The 7,906-nt window shown below is 31.1% G+C and overlaps 1 long non-coding RNA gene across 1 annotated transcript; it reads right to left on the bottom strand.

The window, feature by feature from the left end:
- Nucleotides 1–5,454: 5,454 nt before the first annotated feature.
- LOC149179101 (uncharacterized) lies at nt 5,455–5,903 on the bottom strand. The gene is made up of 2 exons (XR_016258898.1): nt 5,644–5,903; nt 5,455–5,510 (listed from the first exon to the last, which is right to left on the bottom strand). It is a non-coding gene; the product is annotated as an uncharacterized LOC149179101 (long non-coding RNA).
- Between the last annotated feature and the right edge of the window lie 2,003 nt (nt 5,904–7,906).

Raw genomic sequence — 7,906 nt, 5'->3', positions numbered from 1 at the left:
GAGGAATCCAACTTATCATAGTAAGACAAAACATATACCTGTTAAATATCATTTTGTAAGGCAATTTATTGATGAAAGTAGAGCGGTGGCTCTGGAAAAAGTTCATACAAAGAAAAATTGTGCAGACATTTTCACAAATCAGTCTTGTCACATAAGCTAAAATGGTGCCTAGCTTCTCTTAGCTTGCAAAGAAGGTGATGAATATTTTGGGCATGATATATCAAGTAAATTGTTGTCAAGGTGGATATTGTTAGAAGTTGCCAACTATTTCCCTATATTTTTGTGATAATAGCTAAGATTGGTTTCTTTGGATTAGTTCGTTTTTCCTAATCTAAGTTTTTGGAGAAAACATATAAAAGGAAACTTTTTGTTTTATGTAAATTTTTCTCATGTAAGAGCTTTAAAAGTTGTGGATGGATCTAGAAAAAATCTAACAAGTTTTTATTTATCCATGTAAGTCTGTAGAGGCAATATGAGAAACATAAAACAAAAGGAGAGTGGGTTGAATGGTGGGATAATGTATGTATGTCTATAGTTTGGCTGTTATAAATCTCCCTTGAATAATAAGAATACTGATTATCATTGCCCCATGGATGTTTCCCTCACAAGGAGGGTTTTACCATGTAAAACACTGTGTCAATCTTTGTGTTTGATTATTCTATTATCTTGTTTATTTGCCATTATTTTCTGCAATTTCAATTTATTTGCAGTGTATTCTTTTGTTGCTCAACTCAACAGGCATCGATTTGTATTTGTGTAGTTTAACTAATAAATAAAATGGTTATTTTTTTACATTTTTTTTTGGTTAATTTGATTCAAAATCTGATATATACTATTTAAAATTTGGTAAGATTTTTAAAAATCATAAATTTAAGTTGTTTAATTTGCAAAGGTGGAGAGATTGTGGGGTGTTAAATCCATTTATGTATTCAAATATATATTTTAAACAAAAAAAATACACGATTAAATTTCAGCTAAAAATAATCAAATTCCAACCAGGAAATGATTTTTTTATTAACTTACCGATAAAATAATCTCTGCCAATGAATTCTCCTTATCATACAAATTCTGGTAAGAAAATAATATCTCACATCTTTATTGTCATTCATTAATTAGAACAACTCATTTTATAAATGGAAAGGAAATATTCATGCACATAATTTATGTGTTGTTATGCAATTTTTATTTTTACCTTAAGTTTTTTCTTGACTTATTCTTTTTTATAGATTTAATCATACTTATTTTTTTTTTTTATTAACATGAATTTTTCCATAAATTTATTTTTACACTTTTATTTTTTATAACAAAATTCATTTCTTCACTTTATTGTTTTATTTATTAGTTAGTTATATTATTATTATTAAAAGTAATTACTATGTGAATTAAACATATAGACATTAAAGAATATGTGACAATATTTTTAAAACTACCTTAGATTTTAAATTTATAAATAAATTTTGTTACAATATCATGGACCAATATCATGGCTTACTAATACTACATGTCCAAAAACCATAATTTATGTTCATATAATTTTTTTTTGTTAATTAATCAATTCAATTAAAAAGAGATTAACAAAACAATTACTATTAGGAATATTCTACCAACCTATACCCATCCTAACTCGAGATCAACCTATATCAATCCTAAGTCGGGAGAGGGATCAGAAGTCTTTTCATTCTAAAACTGCATCTCATCCTAACTCGGATCTACCAAGAGGGATCAAATGTGTTTTTACTCTAAAAGAGATTTGTATTTTAGGAGATTTGATCCCTCTCGGAGCTTGCTAGATCCAAAGTTAAGATGGATAAAATTTTCCATCTATTTTCCAATCTAAATCTAGAATCTGATTCATTGAAATCACAAGTTTGACATGTAAACTTGGCACAATCAAAATAACATAAAAATTCAAAAAACAAATACCAATTCATTAGTATACCTGCTCCAAGCATGGTATAACGCATTCAATTTGCCTTTGACTGGGTATAAGTTTGTCTTTGGCCAAAAATGTATGACGCTTATCCATAATTTAACATTAGGAATTCATTTTTTGTTATTTTTTATTATTATTTAAATTTATTTATTTGTAAGGTGATTGGTTGAGGTAATATTATGGGTTCTTTAGTAACTTCTTTTTCAATTAGTTACTAATTTTTGGTTTTTTGTTTTATTTATTTTTATTTAACTTTTTGGTTTTTTTCTATTATTTCTATTTTCATGAATTATAATTTTTTCACAATATTTTCAACTTAAGGTGACTTATTATTATATTAAAAACATATTTTAGCAAATTTAATTATAAAAATTATATATATTAATAAAAATAAAACACACACATAAATATATGTATTTAATATAAACAATATTAGTTAATCATATTTCTTAATTTTTAGCGATGACATTCAACAATACATTATTTTATTAGTTGTTTTATTTTTGTAATGAACTATTTGTATTTGTTATTTTTTTTGTCTAATTAAACTATATTTAAGCTAAGTGACAAGTACTAGCTACTATATAACTCTTGTTTTAATTCATATTATTTTTTAAAATAATAATTAATTAATTATAATAATAAACCATAATAATAATGTACTTGCTCCGGATCAATAACGAAATTATCAGATATTTTATGAATATAAAAAAACAAAAACAAATAAAGTGAATGGATAAATATAAAAAAACAAAAACAAATAAAGTGAATTGTCTTCGTAACAATGGAAATGAACAAATTCTGTAAATCACTGCAGGCCGATGAAGCTAGGTGATGGGATGCCCTAACTAATTATTAATAGTAACAACTTGAACAAATTCTGTAAATCACTGCAGGCCGATGAAGCTAGGTGATGGGATGCCCTAACTAATTATTAATAGTAACAACGTAGAGAGACAAATTTCATCGTTTTAACGACGGATGTTTAAGCGTTGGATCCATCCTTATGAGTTTAATGACATTAATGCATGGTATTAATTTGAGTTGTGTGTTTGAATAGTTTTAAGAATATAGAATTAAAATTGAATTTAATAAATTTTATTATTTAGTTTGTAATTAAGTGGTTTTGTTTTGGTATGATATGAGATTGATTTTTATTGTTATATTGTGATTTTTAGTTGGAGATAAATTAGTAATTGCATTACATGTTGTAAAGGAAATGCCGTAAGGTAGTATTGTAAGAAAGAGTAGCGTTAAATCATTACTCTTCCATGATAACAGTGAAATTGTCATGATATGTTGCCAAAGGGCGTAAGTAGAATTTTGAATCTTAGTTAGAGTCGAGGATTGCATCATTGACATGACGTGAGTATCCATAGTATCATGTTCTCTCTTTTTGGTTATTTAGTGTAGTTGCGAAAGAATGTACTATAGAGATAGCAAAGATCTCTATCCTTAGCAGTATTTGACCAAAAGACCTTGATCTGGTCTTTTGGTTAAACATCCGTATGCATTTGAACTGGAAACACTTGTGTTTGAAGTATTTTCCTACTTGAATCATTGAAATTTATCCACATCCTACTTGTATATGCCAACTTTATTTGGGATTCAAGATTTCTTGCAATTAATATAGCTCTCTTAGGTTTCATTCAGATCTATTTACATCGTTCCCCCAATTCAAACTCTAGAAAACATTTGTATCATTCTCTTTTTGTCTCTTTTAATTGATGATATCAACAACCAACAAACAAGTGATTAAAGTTTGTTTGGAAATTCAAATGCCTGTCCAAATAAAAATCTTCTTGAGTTCAATTTTAAGTAATAAAGTTTTAACACGAAACATCCTTCAAAAAGGATACTAATTAGTTAGCTCATGCTCCTTGGCTTTAAATTTCTTTTCAAAGCACTCCATGTCAAAATAAAGGTACCTTCAAAATTGTTGAATGAATTTAAAGAGAAACACTTGTTTGAATTTTTTGATGATATTGACACATGCTTGTACACTAGTGTTGGCATTGCAAATTACAATCCATAATATTTGTTCTACTTTCCCAATTTGGTAACATCTTTTTATTGAGTGTTTAAAGCTGTCATTTTCAAAGAACTTATTGCAATTTTCTTAATTAAATTTGTATGTTCTTAACTTCTGTCTATTCTATTCTGATACCTTGGATGTACATGCAAAGTTTTGCAGTGAATCTTAACAACTCATGTCCATCAAAGGTTTTAAACTTGTGAAAGAAGACTTAGATGAGTTGAATTTGAACTCCATGCATTGCATTTGCATAGACCCCTTTGAACTAGTGTGTTGTGATCCTGAGATATAAACTGATTACACCTAAGGTCCGTTGAAAGATTTATCATCAAAAACTTTATTGCTAATATAGTTCTTTTGATTTTTGGACTTATAATCCGCTTTCCCACAAACTAGAAGACTATCTCACAATATTGCCACTTTGAGTTGTGATTCAAACAAGGTCACAATCTAAACGCTAGTTAATCCCCATCCAGTGATAATCAACAAAAGCTCAATATATCTAGTCATGATAATTGTTTCCAGGTATAGGATGGGATTTACTAATTATATATTTACAAATCTCAATCTTTGCTAGTTATATACCTACAAACATTTAGTTCATTTGGTAACCTCTCTTTATTTTCCACTTTGAATCTTTTTCATATAATATTTGATAGAAAGAATTTCATCAGAATTTGGACAGCTTAAAGCACTACTGGAATATTACTTGACATCCCCTTTATTTTGCAATGGGTTTTAATCCAAAATCTTTGTCTAATTGCACACACCTCAAATGGATTCAATTTCCATATAACTTTTGAGAGGGACCATCCAATAGGATTTGGTCGTGGAGAAGAACCACTGCACTGCACGCCTCTGGCTGGTCTGATCTTTATGCATTTTTTCTTTGAAATGAAATCACAATCAAAGATTTGAACCTCTGTACCTGTTCGGATTTGTCAACAATGGTTGTTACATAAAATGCTCAGATACTTGGCTAACTAGTCCAGAGTAATTGTTGAGGAAGAGGAACATGTATTTTCCCTTTCAGACAAATGGCAGGCTCTTAAGGCTTCCCATGCTAGTGTTAAGCAAGTACTCTGTTCATTTCACCATATGTTCCAAACATTCATGATTGCAAATTCTCAGAACTTGTCATGGTGAATTTACTGTTAGATAAAAAGAACCACTGCACTGCACGCCTCTAGCTGGTCTGATATTTATGCACTTTTTATTTGAAATGAAATCACAATCAAATATTTGAACCTGTGTACCTGTTCGGATTTGTCAACAATGGTTGTTAAATAAAATACTCAGATACTTGGCTATAACTAGTCCAGAGTAATTGTTGAGAAAGAGGAACATGTATTTTCCCTTTCAGACAAATGGTAGGCTCTTAAGGCTTCCCATGCTATTGTTAAGCAAGTATACTCTGTTCATTTCACCAGATGTTCCAAACATTCATGATTGCAAATTCTCAGAACTTGTCATGGTGAATTTACTGTTGGATAAAACCAACACCATAACAAACAAGCTTCAAAGATCCGTTTAGATCAACACCTGCACAATTATTATAATAAGTAAATAAGATCTGTGATCAATTCACAAATACAAAAACCATATGAACAATTAAGGGAAACAAAACCCACTGCTCAACTTAAAATTCTAAGGTCATTGAAAAAGTGCTAGGTACCTGCAAAATCACAGTCACTGCATTTTCCATTAAATCCAGCAGCTTGATAGAGTTAGCCCAAGATTCTGGCCCTAGTGACCAAGAAGTGATTACACTGACGAAGATTGTTATAGAAGCTGCAAATGCTGTGTCCATATTCCCATTGAGCAGCACACTGGATACAGTTGGTCGAGGAACAATGAACAGAGAAAACTGACATAGATGCTAGAAAGCCTCTGTCCAGTTGCCATTGAGTATTAACTGAAGCTTTGATGCAAATAGCCAAAAATGCAAAATATAGACAAAGAAGGGATTAGAATGAGAACAAAGAACTGCCATTGGCTGAAAATCTTGGTTCAACTCTCAAATCGGTAGTTGCTTTAGCTATTCTGCCACAAATTATTTGCATATAGATTTAAGGTCAACTCATGATGGCTTCTTATATCTTGCTATTGAGGCTACTTCTACCCAGGCTTAAGAAGGCCAACTGACTCAAATTGGCAATGGCTTCACCCGGCAGTCCTTAAAACCATGTTCCCATATAACATCAGATATGTTATTTATATAGCAGTATCAATGTAATGGTGGTATTCATTGAATGAATCCACAAACACTATCCAAAAATTACATTTCAAGTTTCTTTGTGAAACTTCAAAACAAAACATCATCCTGGCAATATAATGTGCAGAAACAACATAACCAAAAAATATCATTCTCCAATGTAGTACAATTCATCCTCAAATGAAACTCAGAGAACACATAATAAAGCTTGAGTTCTGAGCATTTAGTGCTAAGTTTTGATCACAATATGTGGAAAACACATAAAAAATCAACTATATACTTAACTAATATTCTGTCAACATGATGACCATCTTAAGTCATTATACGAAATATAAGAGCATATGGTTTTCTACTGTAGTTGTCATTTAAGCCATCATAATGACATAGAAATTCATATGCATGAATGAGCCTACCTCCCTCTATCTCTGCCTCAGCTCTTTCAACCTTCTAGATTTATATGGGATTGACTACAGGCAAGTATTATTAAGAAACTCATATACATTGGGAAGCATTTGGGGTCCATCCCTGTACATAGCTTGTGATAAAACTTAAAACTTGCAGACAACAAAAAGCTTGTCCCAAAAAAGTGTGCTTCCGAAAAGCCCACCCCATCCCATCCTTTTTCCTCAACATTAAAAACACATATATTTTTATGTCATCTAAGACTCTATTTTGCTACGACTCCTCAGAGGAAACAACACATACATTAAAACACCTTTTATTTTACACAGTATGGATGGCGCATAACTCTTATTCCTCTATTATGCAACATATCTGTACTGGTTAAAAAAAATTGCCACTGTAAGAAGAAGCACTTGACCGAGATGGTGTAGAAGCAAGAAATGTTTCCTTCCGTTCATCCATCAAAATCTGTTGGTAACAACATTCCGCACTGCAAAATGCCTAGATAATGTAAAACATAAATATACTATGAAACATTAGCAAAGTCAAGTAGACGAGAAAAGAAAGTGCATTGCCTGAAAGTACTGGTTGAACACTGTTGAAGAGAATCATAAACGCCATCAAAATAACCATGCTAGAAATCATGTCTTTGATGATTGAACTACTTGTGACCAACAGAGTAAAATCCTGGTGGAAGACCACTATCAGAACCCAAAACACAACACCTATTTCACTTGAAGTAGTTGTAGAAACAATTATTGAAAATTTAGCTCCCCTGCCATTTCTAGCTCCTAGCTCATTGGCAATCCTCACTCTGCAATAATTAGACTAAAATTACAACTAAGTCTCAAATAGAAAATATTATAATAGACCAAATGAAACCCATGCACATTCTTAAAAAAAATAACATTAGGTGTTATCCAAAATACTAGAACACTGAACATACCCAGCTGCAACAAAGAATCTAAGGGGTATCATCATCTCCCAGCCATTAATGTTCATGCTGAAAGGAACGAAGTTCAAGTCTCAAAATATTAGAATGTGAATTTAATTGCCATGCATCATTGTAATAAGAAACAGAGAAGTAGGTTTTACCAGATAGAAAGGGAATCCATTGCAACTTGAGGATATGGTAGTTTCCCTGTGAGGAGGACCAGCTCTTTGTAATACCAATTCTCTAAACTGAAGAGGAGAAATAATGTTAGATCCTTTTGTGCTAAAATTAGAATCAACCAAACAAGAATCCTTTCAAGAGTGAGTTGTGTTCAACTAACCATAGCATCACACCTGATGCGACAGAGAGCTTGAGAAAAGGCCACAA

Source organism: Pinus tabuliformis, chromosome 4_1 (genome assembly GCF_031772625.1).
Source record: "Pinus tabuliformis cultivar Carrire ecotype Pingquan chromosome 4_1, CPIR1, whole genome shotgun sequence".
Lineage (NCBI taxonomy): Eukaryota > Viridiplantae > Streptophyta > Pinopsida > Pinales > Pinaceae > Pinus > Pinus tabuliformis.
Note: the sequence above shows the minus strand (reverse complement) of the source record. Positions and strands in the feature narration are given on the sequence as shown.